We start from the raw sequence: 14,348 nt of genomic DNA on the forward strand, positions 1-14,348 counted from the left end.
ACCGCATTCTATTTTGGGATAAATAGGGATATTACTCCTGAACCTTTGTAATTTGTGACACACCTTTTTGGCAAATATTATAATCGCGTATAAAGGATTACATTTATGCAAAAATAATCAAAGAAAGTCGCGGTTAAATTCGCGGAATTGTCAAAATATATTTTTGCGGATTTTCCTACTTTCAAGGTATCTATATCCGGCGTTTTAGTGGATGGATTCGAACGCGGAAGGGCTTATTAGATCCGGCACGTAAAAAAACTAAAATCACGCAGGGTTCAGGGGTACCTGTACGACAGTTGTAAATTTTAAAGCCAAAAAATAGGTTTTTTCAGAAAATTTACGCACCAAATTTTCGCCTTTGGACTCCTATTACTAGGAAGCTGTACGGAGCACACTCATGAGATATACATCGAACGACGTGGAATCGCGAGTTCTACAATCCTATAAACTAGTTTGGATTATTATCTAGCTGCACCCTCTAATTATAAGAAAAATTCGAAAAACACTCAAATCAAAACTTCAAAATGTCAGCATCGATTTTAGGGGGATGTAGTGTATATATCGAAAAGTCATACACTAGAACCATATTGCCTAAGGGGTATTCTTTAGTTCTTTCTTTGAGCACAGGTTTGAATTTTGCGTGGTTTGGCCAGAAATCAAGAAAGAACACAAAACAACTTGTAAACTTCAACACATTTTTCCCATTTTTTTATATTACCACCAGCGCAGCTTCCACGAAAATTATTTGTTATGGTCCATATTATGAGATCGTAGCTAAAACACTTCAGTTAATATAAATATATTCATATTTTATAAAATATATTAACAGTTCGCGACTTATTAAATGGTGAACCTCAACTTCAACGATTGTAAAACTTTTTTGAATATTACCATATATATTCATGATCAGGGTAAAATTCTAAGTCGATATAACTATGTCCGTCCGTCTGTTGAAATCATCGTAGAGCTCGCAATATTTAAAATAGAGCTTTGTAATTTGGTATAGAAGTTTCTATTACTCCTAGGATGTATATAAAATTTTCCCCCAGAAATTTGTCGGTGCAGGTCCAAGCCTTCATATAGCCCCCATAGAACGGTACCTCCCGATTTTCGGTGTTTTGAAGGTTAAGGCCACCTTCAAAGCAATAATCAATAATCCACCGAAATTTCTGAAAGTTGGTATTAAGTCTTCGTTGGGGGTACAAAACTGTACCCCAGAAATTTGCCGGTGCAGGTATACACCTTAATATAGCCCCCATAGAACGATACCTCCCGATTTTCGCTATTTTGAATGTTGTGGCCACAATAATCCACCGAAATTACTGAAATTCGGTATTTAGTCTTCGTTGGGGATATAAAACTTTCAGTATGAAATTTGTCGGTACAGGTCCACGCCTTCATATAGCCCCCATAGAACCGTACCTTCCTATTTTCGTAATTCTGAAGGTTGTGACGTCAATATCCCACCGAAATTACTGAAATTTGTTATTTAGTCTTCCTTGGGGTTACAAAATATTATAGAAGCGAATTATCTGTATAGGTCTACGTCTTCGTATATGCGCCAGAGAAGCGTACCTCTTGATTTTTGGTATTTTGAAGGTTTTAGCCACATTATCTTACCGAATAATTAATTAAATAAATTTGGTATTTTGTCTTCTTCGAGTCTACAAACTTTTCGTCAGAAATTTGTCGGTATAGATCGACGTTTTGATATAGCCTCCGAACCTTTCTCCTTTCTCAACCCATCGTATTTCTGTATGGCAGTAATGTCGGCCTTTTGTTTTCAAGTACATCTGCCAATGCACCTTCTGTATAAAAAGTGCAAACACTTTAGGTACAGATTCGTAGATCATGGACCATAAAACGTTTGCGGAGGTCTTGAACTTTAGAGGGGTTTGTTTTATTTTCCTTTTTTTCGTAGTATGTTGCTATTTGGAGAGATGGACTACTAGCCCAACGCAAATTTATATGGTTCTTATGGGTGAACACGCGGAATATGTAAGCTCACTATATTTGACGGGTGTTAAAGGCAGCTCCCCAGGTGACATCACTTGGAGGTCAGTGTCTACTTGAGAAGAAAGAGGAATCAAGATAAACCCTGGGCTTTGCCATGTTAAAGTCGGTCAGGGACGTTGCTTGGTATATTTCGTCCCCTACGTCACCCTTTGTTATTTTAGACATGGCCTATTGAAGACCTTCAAAAATAGTCTAAGGAAAATGAACATTTTCTTATTTTCTATTATTTCGAAGCGTTTATTCCTACCAATATTTATTATAGTTCACAAATACTTTAATCTGTCTCTCTCTCTCTCTCTCTCTCTCTAAAACATAAATTACAATCTTTAATTGAATATCAAAGCAAAATAAAATATTGGGTTTCCTTTAAAATCAAAAATTATTATCAGTCAACATATTGAATTTGTACATGTCTCTATGTTTAATGGAAATTGTCTACGTCTGTTTTGGCATTTTAAACAACTCACGTTTCACCAACAAATATTTGGCTTCTCCCTTTTCCGACCTTAGTAAATTATGAACCGTCCGAGACGTAGACAAATTATTGCAATTGATTGTTTTTGTCTAGAACGTGGGTAACGTGGGTGTGTCTGTGTCTTTCATTGCGAATGATGTGACACCGTGTGGTTATTCACTTGCAGATGCTAGTGGTTTAAACAATACCAAGAAATCTGTTTTTCACCCAAACTGTAATTTATGAACCTCGTATCCCCGTAAATAAAAACAACATCTGTTTCAACAACGAAACTGGAGTATACCTTATTGTCTAGCGACGAGGAAAGTTTCATATGTGTGTGTGTAGTTGGGGGTTATGTAGTCTTTTTGTTTGTGAGTAGCTAAAGATTTGTGGCTACAAACATGAAGCAGGGGAGTTTGTTGTTAATGTTCTGCTATCTGTTATGACATGATTGCAATTAAATAAACCATAATTTTCTTCAATTTTGTTGCGCAGACTATTGTTTGTTAATTGATTGTTGTATCTGTTGGTCAACTTGTTATACCCTACTCGTCGTTGACCCCCAATGTTATATACCATTTTTCATATCTCGACGAGATAAAGCGATATAACGATGTGTGTCCGCCCATCCGTCCGTGTGTCCGTTTGTCCATTATAAATTGTAATCAAACTCCAGGCCGCAATTGTGGACCGATCGTCACGAAATTTGGTATGGAGTTCGGTTTCACATCAGAATAGATCGTTATTGTTATTGGTGATGGTCGTGAAATATTTCGGGGTTAAAATGGACCAAAAACAAAATTGTTATCCGAATTTTAAATAAGGCGTGAGCTTATGGCAGAGAAGAAGCTTGCAATTTTACATGATGATCATACTTGGTATGAACCTTCCGCCCACGTGTGTTATTTTTTTAAGACGATCTCTCGATCTTTCCGCAGATGCCAATTATGTTGATGTACGTGCTCAGATAACAGAGATACAACCTAGTATATACAGAAATTCCACAGTTTTAATTGTGTGTATAGAAACTATAACCACGCTGGAGTTCGCAGTTATAGTTTGATACTGACAAATTTCTACACGAGGTAAGAATTTTGGTCGAGGAAGATGCCAACAGTTTTGCAGAATGAGCGGATAGTTATTAGCTGGTGAACTTTTGTGGGAAAAATATCCAAATTCAATTTTTGGTCTATATTTTATTTCTAGGAGACATATTTCGGTAATCTACGAAAATAAACTTGAAACCAACATGAATATAGCGGTTAGATAACTGAACTAAACCAAAACTATAAAGGAAAACACATTAAAAAAAACAAAAAAAAAATCAACGAGGGGATTTTGAAATAAATCGCTGTCCAAATTCACATTTTTAGGGTTTTTTAAGGTTTTCAGGATTTCAGGAAATGGTCCCGAAGAAAATGTTGTAGCCGTGAAAATTCTCTACAAAATCCTGAAAACCGAAAAAACCCAAAAAATGTAAATTATACCGCGATTTATTTAAAAGTCCCTTCAGCGATTTGGATATTTTTCATCTATGAACATTATGGATTCAGAATCTGCAAAAACTTCGTAGTTATAAGCACCTTCCACTTAAAGTTAGTTAAGGCACACAGTGCATGACATTGTTTTGTAAGGAGGCGATACAGTTAGTTTATTGTCCCAATTTCAACTTCTATATCTCAAATTTGGTAAAACCTAGGAAAAAGTCGTGCGAGCTTCTGAATAAAGTAAAATTATTAAGCGTGTTGAAATTGAAAACAAATTGTTTTTTTAGCTTCTAGTGGCCATAAAATAACCAGTTATTCTAGTGGTTAGAGAATAACTAGTTATTAGAGCGACATGCCCTTGTTAGAATAGTGGTTTAGCAGAGTGTTTTGTAAATAGTTACTACTACCAAAAGGTTCTATAAAAATCCATTACTATTAGATTTACAATTCAAAAATATGTATTTTGTACCTCATTCCTTCGGGTACATTGCCAAACCGAGTTATTCATTGAGGATTTTCAATTTATCAACAGATTTTGTCTGTAACCTTTCTTTTCGCTTTTTCTTTCTTTCTCCCGCATATTGAGACTTATATGTTTTTAGTTTTTATGGACCGCTGAACTTCACCATTTAAGGAAATTTGTAAATATATAGTTTTTCTTGGGTGCCACCTTGGTGCAATGGTTTGCACACCCGCCTTGCACTCAGAAGGTCGTGGATTCGATTCCCCGGCCAGACAACATCAAACATTTTCAATGGTAGCAAAATACACCTGAGTAATGTTGGCGACATTTCCTGAGTATTTCAGCCATGTAAAACTTCCCTACAAATGGTGTCTAAGACACGCCGCACAGTGTCACGACCGTGGCCAAAAATGGTAAAAACTAAATACTTCGTTGAACAAATTTATTGATGGGGAGTGATAGAAAACATATTAATTAAGAAGAATCTGAATTTTGGTACTGATACGTGAAGTAGTTTTTGCTATATGAGGATTTAAATCCGACAATTTTAGTTAATACGTATTTTTGTGTGTTTTTTTCTAAAATTAATAAATTATATTATGCGTTAATATTTAAAATTTAAAAGTAACGGTCGCTACAAAAATGGTTCCTAAGTTCTCTTGGGATGTAATAAACTTGGCTACACTTTTGTTTGCATGTAAATATTAATCATATGGTGTTTACATTTGCCCAAACATGTATTACTAAGTTTATTACTTTTCTGAAGCAAATGTTAAATTGAGTGGAGTGGGAAAAAATTTGTATAAAAGTGTATATCGATATTTTTTGCTGTATGAGTAGTAAAAAGTGAGTACTTCAAATATATCAAGGTCCTAGCTGCAGAGGTTTGCAGACGAATGTGTCATTTCTCTTTTTAAGCGACCACCTCACTGAGAGGATACCCCCTTTTTTAACAAATCGTTTTGCGGTGTTGGCTATAGCGCGAAAACGAATGAACCGATCATCATATATTTTTGTGGGCTTATTAAGTACCTAATAGTCTTGCTTTAAAACGAGAGAATTTTTAAAAATATAAATTTTTAAAAAAATTGTGAACAGCGAAAATCAAAATTCGATTTTTTACAAAAAATTGACCGTTTTTTGACCACTAATCGGTCAAAAATTTTTTTAAAGGAAATTTCTCATATATAAAGACAAGAGTTTGATATATTCAATATGCTCACAAACAATATGAAGACTAAACACCAAATTTCAGTCATATCGGGTGGATATTGAGGCCACAACACTCAAAACACCGAAAATGAGGAGGCACGGTTCTATGGGGGCTATAGGAAGACGAGGACCTATACCGACATATTTCTGGTGGAAGGTTATAAGTCCCCCAACGGAGACTTAATACCAATTTTCAGCCATTTCGGTGTGATAATCAGGCTAAAACCCCCAAAATACCGAAAATCGGGAGGTACCGTCCTATGGGGGCTATATGAAGGCGTGGACCCATGCAGACAAATTTCATGGTGAAGGTATAATGCCCCCTGCGAAGACTAAATACCAAATTTCAGAAATTTCGGTGTAATAATGAGGCTAAAATCTTCAAAATACTGATAATCGGGAGGTACCGTTATATGGGAGCTATATCAAAACGTGGACCTAAGCCCACAATTCTCTGTTGGAATGTTTGATACCTCTGCCGAAGACTAACCACAAAATTTGAATACTTTCGGTTGGTCATTGTGTCTTAAACATTCAAAATACCGAAAATCGGGAGGTACGGTTCTATGGGGGCTATATCAAAACGTGGACCGACCAACCCAAATTTTTGTCCTGAAGATTGTAAGTCAATAATAGGTACATGTACCAAAATTGATGCACCTACGACAACTCCTTCTATTTTTGGCCACAGTTAATTAAACTCGCGACATAGTGCGTCACCACGCGAGTTTTTTGTTGTTAACAAAATAAAAAACATTTGGTGGTGCAGATGTAAGCGTTTAAGCAACCAGTATGTAGTGTTCGGCTACAAATCAGAAGTTGATCATGCGAGCTTCTGAATCCAACAGAAAGCTAAATAAAATAAAAATAAAAATAAAAATAAAAAGTGTGTTGAAATCGAAATCACATTGTTTTTAACTTCTAGTGGCCATAAAATAACCAGTGGCTAGAGAATAACTATTTATTCAGAGCGACATGCCCTTGTTAGAATAGTGGGTTAGTAGGATGATACTATAAACACCCATTACTTGATAATGATTTTTTTTGCTGGGTATATTCCGATTTTAAGTGTTTTGAAAATTTTTGCTACATTCTCTTGTGAGGTACACATTTAAAGTTTCTTTTCTAGTGGTCTCAAAACTTCTCCCACAAAATTGTACAAGTGGATCAATATGTTGGTATAGCCTCCATAAAGTGATGCCTCCCGATTTTAGGTATTTTGAGATTTTTCGCTACATTTTACGACTAAATTATCTATAATTATACATTTGAGATTCCGAGTAGTCAAAAAACTTCTCCACAAACATTTGTTTACAGAGGTCAATATTTTAGTATAGCCCCTATGGAATGGCACCTCCCAATTTTCGGTATTTTGAAAGTTTATGCCACATGACTCTCGCACACATCATTTGGAGCTATAACATATATCTGCACAGAATCGTCGGTATAGATCGAGGTTTTTGAATAGCATCTATAGAACGGTACCGCACGATTCTTGGTATTAAATTTCTGGCCACATAATCCAACAGAATGACTGAAATCTGGTTCCAATATAATCTATGGTGGAGGGTATAAAAAGTACGACAGGGCCGAACTTAACGCCGTGTTCACTTGTTCTTAGTTACGATCTTACCTGGGGCGTTTTCGACATGGTGGTTATCCAGTTTGGGTGACGTAGGGGATGAAAGATACCAAGGAACGGTCCTGACCGGCTTTAACATGGTAAAGTCCTGGATTTAGCTGGGTCCTTCTCTCATCTCAAGTGGACACTGACCTCCCCGTGGTGTCACCTGGGGAGCTGCCTTTAACGCTCGTTAAAGGTAGTGAGCTAACATGTGCCGCGCGTTCACCCATAAGAACGTTAAAAACTTGGGTTTGGGCGTCGGGCTAGTCGATTAAAAGCAAAACTCTTCAACATCAGCTTTATCTGCGCTCATGCTCCAACCGAAGACAAGGACGAACAGACCAAAGATATATTCTACGAGCGCTTTGAAGAAACATATGACCGTTGTCCTGCCCATGACATTAAAATTGTTCTAGGCGATTTTAATGCCAAAATTGGAAAGGAGAATATCTTTGGACGGGAAATTCAGTCTACATAGTGAAACATCAGACAATGGAATGAGGCTGATAGACTTCGCAGCTACAAAAAACATGGTAGTTAGCAGTACCAGATTTAAGCATTTCGATATTCATAACATATCAGCACAAAATATTGCCCACTCCATGCAAACAGCCGCAAAATCAGTACTTGGATACCAGAGACCTCCACCAAAGAATCCATGGTATAACCAGGAGTGCTGTGCTGCTACCGAAGAAAAAATGCGCCATATAGGGCTACTTTACAATCAGTAGCAACACGTAGCGCACGAGAGATATCGGGAGAAAAGGAGAGAGGAGAAACGTCTTTTCCGCAAGAAAAAGAGAAAGATGGAAAAGAGGGAATGTTGACCAATAGAGATTTACAGGAGACAGAACGAAGTCCGAAAATTCTACCAAAGAGTGAAGCATCAAACTGATGGCTTTGGTACAGGCATATCCTCCTGTAGAGACCAACAAGGTAATTTGGTAACTGATACAGATAGTGTGCTCAGAATATGGAAAGAACATTTTTCCAAACTTTTGGTATCCAATAGCAGTGAAGACGGCGAAGATACCACAGATTCAATCCCAGCAGATGGTATTGAATGTATTCCGCCCAGCCAAGATGAGGTAAGGACAGGACAGGAGCAGATGGCCTACCAGCCGAGCTGTTCAAAACCGGAGGCGACACACTGATAAGGTTTATGCATCAGCTAGTTAGCACCATCTGGCAGGAGGAACGCGTACCCGACGATTGTAACGTGAGCATCCTATGTCCAGTCCACAAGAAGGGCGATAAGACTGTGTGCTCCAATTACAGGGGCATAAGTCTGCTCCCTATTGCATATAAGATAGTATCTGGCATATTGTGTGAGAGACTAAAGCCTATGGTCAATGAAATTATTGGACCCTATCAGTGCGGCTTTAGACCTGGCAAATCCACCATTGACCAGATATTTACCTTGAGACAAATCCTGGAAAAGACCCAAGAAATGCAGATCGACACCTTCCATCTTTTCGTCGATTATAAAGCAGCATTCGACAGCCCTATACGTTCAAAGGTGTTCCAAGCCTTGTCTGATTTTGGTATTCCTGCAAAGCTCATTCGGCTTTGTAGAATGACATTAACTGAGACGAGATCCTCAGTTAAAATAGGAAAGAACCTCTACGAAGAGTTTATTACCAAAAGAGGTTTCAGACAAGGAGACGGCCTGTCGTGTGATCTATTCAACATCCTGCTGGAAAAGGTCATACGAGACGCGAAGGTCAAAAGAAATGGAACGATATACACGAACAGCCATATGTTACTGGCGTATGCCGACGACATTGACATCATGGGTCGATCGGTAAAGGAAGTGACTGACACCTTTGCAAAAGTTGAAAGAGCATCTGCTAAAGTTGGTCTGGCAGTAAACGGCGAAAAAAACCAAGTTGATGGTATCGACGCGTAATATGTCCACAAACCCCGCACCATCTGTGAATGTTGGTACCTACAATTTTGAGGTAGTAAAGGACTTCGTCTACCTCGGCACCGCCATAAACACAACAAATAACATCAGTTGTGAAATATGAAGAAGAATAGTGTTGGCTAACAGATGCTACTTTGGGCTGAGTAAGCAGTTTAGGAATAAAGCCACAAAACACTGATACTACCCGTGCTAATGTATGGTTCCGAAGCATGGGTACTTGCTCAAGCAGATAAGGCAGTGCTTGGTGTATTCGAGAGAAAAATTCTTTGAAAGATCTACGGGCCAATCTGTGTTGACGGCGAATATCGGCGCCGTATGAACAACGAGCTGTATCAACTATATAATGACATCAATGTAGTTGAACGAATCGAGATACAACGATTGCGATTGCTAGGCCATGTTATAAGAATGAGTGATGATGGACCCACTAAAAAGGCGTATAAATACGGGCCGCAGGGAGGTTCTCGCAGATCTGGAAGGCCAAAGCTTCGTTGGAGAGAACAATTGAAACGAGATATCAGAAAGCTTGGAGATTTTTGCTTAGTTCGGCTTATGGAACAAATGTTCTGTAAAAGGCCAGCTAAGTAAGGAAGTAAGTAACAAGATTGGCCGGCCGAACTTAACGCCCTTCTTACTTGTTATATGAAAATATATATTCCGTTTATGCTATTTACGATCTAGAACCATAGTGTACATTAGGGTGGTTTTAAAAAATCGATGTCTGATTTTTTAGGCGGGTTAAGTTTTGATAGATTTTAAGATTGTCAAAGTTTGAGCACAATCGGAATATGTTAACACGTACCACTGGGGCCTCAAAGTTTCCATGTAGCTATTATAAAAATCAGAGCCAATTTTGACAATTTTTTGTTGAGTTAGTTGTTTAGCCACAACAAAGAACTTGCAAATTTTTTCATCGATCGGACAATAAATTTGAAATGTAGTGCGATTTCGTGAAAATTTGGCTTGGGCCCAATACAAATTAATATGGAAACTTCGAGGCACGTGTTAATATATTCCGAGTGTGCCCAAATGTTGGTAATCTTAAAATGTAATGAAACTAAAATCTAACTTCAGGGGGTAACCCGTAAAAAAATTCGACATCGCTTTTTACCCTTTCAGTTAAAACCACCTTAGTGTACATATAATAATGAGTTTTTTTTTGCCATCGCACGTCCTTTTCGAGATATAAGACAGAAAATTAAGGGTTGTGTTTTTGGGTCGCAAGACAATCGATCGAAGTATACCCTATACCATATTTCTGTTATACCCTATACCATTCTTCTGCTCTTCGGTAAGGTCCAAGATATAAGAATTACCTATTATCGTTTCCAAATCAATTGTCCTAGCAAATTAAGCTTTCATAAATATCTATCGAAGTATTGCCTTATACCCTACCTATTATCCGTTCATTTCAATTGTATTATCAAATTAGGCTTTCAGAAATATCTATCAATTAAAGTGCCTAGAATTTCAACTACAATTTTTCAGACAACATTTCTGTACATTTTCATTGCTTTAAAAAATAAAACACAGCAAAGAATATAATATCATCAGTTTTTATGATAACCATGGTATTTTAAACTTAAATACATCCTCTCTTCCATTGGCAACCAACAAACATATCGCACATATCACATTTGTCTATGCTAAAAGCATTCAAATTAAGCTTATCACAAAGTGCATCGTTTGCAAATAATCATCATCGACATTTATTCAGATTTTAATGTAACAATCCAACACATACATATGTACATACAAACGTACATACGTGAAGGCAGCCAACATGCAACACATTGGCTTAAATGCCCAATAACACACTTTCGAGCGAGAGGGAAAGGGATGGGAGGATTGTAATAACAATTTGAAAACAAACATTGTTGCCAAAATCCAATAAAGAAAACTGCCTGAACTTCAGCTCCTCCATCTCACTTCTGTACTTTTTCTTCTTTTATTTACTTGCCTACGTAGTACAACAAGTACTAGGGGAAACCCTCTATATGAGTCAGAGTTTTCTCCTACGCCACCAAAATTTCCAAGGCTGCTCCTGCTACTGTTGCCAAAGGATATTAACATAACAAGTATGTCTGGAAATTTTCCATATGGCCATAACACTTATGAAATCGTTTGCAATCGAAAAAGTTTAGAAATGCACCAACCAAAAAAAAAAAAAAACAAAGTATTATGCCCTTTTAAAAAGAAATGTTCGCTCATACGTTTAAAGTTACTTAAATGGGATCCCTTCGGGTTTCTTACGAGTATGTCAGAACTTTCAGTACTTGTCTCAATTAAAATAAACATATAAGAAAAATGAAGAGCAACAACAGCTGTTGCACTTAAATTGCCCCTAGTTAGGATGGCGGTGATGATGATTTTGCCCTGAATGAAGGGCTTAAGGTTTCCTGGGGAAAGTGTTGATATGTGCTATAGAGGTAAGATTAACTTTCTTGCCCATTATAAGGCATCATGAACACATTGCACGAATGTTTAAACTTAGAAATTGTTGGACTATTTTATTTTGTACATATTCAGTTTAAACTACAAGAAATTCACTAGATTTTGTATCATAAGCATGTTCATTAACACTGAAAATGCAAACAACGTCTAGTATGCATTTTTCGAAAGTACAATTGAGACTACAAAAACCCTAGTATGGTTTTGTCCCGTCAGCTCCAGTTCGGATATTATGGCCTCATCTAAACCGGGCTAAAACTACGGCTTTTTGCATTTATCGGGCCTTTATATCAGAAACGAATAGGAATTTTTCCTTGCTGTCTTTTGCAATATTGTAGCTCTTAACTAGTAGAATTTATCTTTTGAACAGACCACATAAGTAAAGCTCCATCCAGGGCATCAAAATCGATAAAATATAGAAAATTTTACATAATTGCTGAAATTCTTGCAGTATCAGCTAAACTATTGGGAGTTGAACCTAGTAACCTTTTACAAATATCTTCCAAATTTTGTTCTCAACAATTCTTCAGAACATTCTGTAACTCTGAAATGCTTACTTCATGTTGTTTCAGCGGTATTTTGCATCAAATCTTTTACGTATTTCAAACACAGTTCAAACCAATAGTTTATTCTCGCATTTCGGATTTCACTACATTACCCAGTGGATCCACTTGTATGGAGAAAATGGCCAAAGATATTTGGAGTGTAAAAATCAAGTCAATGTGCCGGGTACAGCTTTGTGCTACTGCGAAGTGTGTTTTTTTTAGAAACCACGAGCTTAACATTCTCCCCCCTTTCCCCTCTGGAGGGGGTATACGGCAATAATTGTTTTATGCTGTTAATACAAAATGACATGAACAAAGGTCCCGATTATCTTATGTTGAAAACATAGGCTTGGGGAAAAAAACAATCTCCAAAACAACATAAAATCCAACCAATTTAGCGGATTAAAAAAATCAACATTTTTGTATGAACATTTTTAATATTTTTAATATAGGTATTATAGCGTTCATCGTGGAAGGCACGTACCGCCAACGTAAGACAAATTTGGAAGAAGATTTCTTCATCTTGCCACTGATGGCAATTATGTTAATGTACATGGTCAGATAACAGAGTTATACACTAATACACCCATAGAACCCCTATTATAGGGCAGCTTTAGTCTGCGACCCACCATTTATAGTCTGACACTAGATGGCAGCTGATTTTAATACTGAATAATCCTAAACCCATGACCTACTTTCGAAAATTATTCCCGAGGTGGGCACTGGTGGGCATCATGACTAAAACCTTAGGTAAAATTTATGTATATGATCGAATTGGCATTACAAAATACACTAAGAAAATATGCAGCTAACTAGAATTCCACAACATGCCACTATAGGTAATTTGGCCTGTTTTTGAGGCAAAAATTAATAGCGGTGGATATGTGGGCTTTTTATACATTTTTATTGCTTTATATGCAAAAGTAAGACAAAACAGAGAATTACAACGTAAAATTCGGATATAGCGAACATCGGTTATAAGAAACTGCGTTTATAGCGAACAAAGTTTTATGTTTCCAAAGAATTTTTCTTAATATTTGTACACACATTGAACTTCTTAAAACGACCACGACTATAACAAACAAAAGCTGTTACCCCGCGAATAGAATTTTTTACAATTTGTTACGATTTTCAGGCCCGCTTTAAAGCAGAAGCGGATAACGACGAATTTAAGCACTGTTTCAAATATTTAAATATATGATATTTAAAAGTAGGCTTTAATAAAAATTTTACAGACGAATACGTCTATAACGAACGCAGGATATAACGAACAACTTTTCTTTTTCCTACCCCCTATTCTCATTTTACCTATTTTATCCGTTCCAACCCAATAAAAGCGGTTACAATAAAAGTAAAACGGTTACAATGAACTAAAGTACAGATCCGCCAAAAGATTTTTATAAACATTGATATGTTTAAAATATTTATTCGCGAAAAGATCTGCATAAATATTATATTTTTAAAGGACCAAATAAATCACGCAATCATGATCCCTAGTTAGAACTTATTAAAGATATAATTAACAAAAATGTTGACCACAACACGTATGTGCATTTTTAGAACACATGGTGAATATTTCTTTAAAGAAAATGTCTTTTTAGGTCAAATCGGATGCTTTTTCGTATTTAATATTTCCTTCACCAAACAAAAAATTAAAAAAAATATATATTTTTCTGCAAGGAGGGCGCCTTCAAAAAAGTGATATAACTCAAAAAACGCAAAAAATCGCACCTTGGTAATTATGTAGTTGATTCAGAACCCTTTGCTGAAGATATTCCCAATAGCAGAATCACGGCCAAACACGGCCAATTTAGTATAAGTCTATATAAAGTGAGTTTAAGAAAAATAAAATATTCGATTGTTTGAGTGGAGTATTCTATTCCCCCATTGGCTCAACTTCATTTATTACCCTCTATTACAGAGAGTAATGTTTTTCAAAACGAACTGACTGTGTTGCAAAATTTTACTGATCGCTACCAATATCATGATTTCATCCCGGCGAAGGGAATTATCAATTGGCTTCTCAGTTTTTGAAATGATGCCTTTTTTTAGTGAAAAACCGAACTCTTTAAGTGTCTAGTATTCTCATATGAATGAGAATCACACTCACTTTTCGGCTTTTCCAAAGAAACACCAAAATCAAAATATTTTGCAACATGTCAGCAC

Source organism: Musca autumnalis, unplaced genomic scaffold, assembly GCF_047663935.1.
Source record: "Musca autumnalis isolate F117 unplaced genomic scaffold, ASM4766393v1 scaffold_2, whole genome shotgun sequence".
In the NCBI taxonomy this organism is placed as follows: Eukaryota; Metazoa; Arthropoda; class Insecta; order Diptera; family Muscidae; genus Musca; species Musca autumnalis.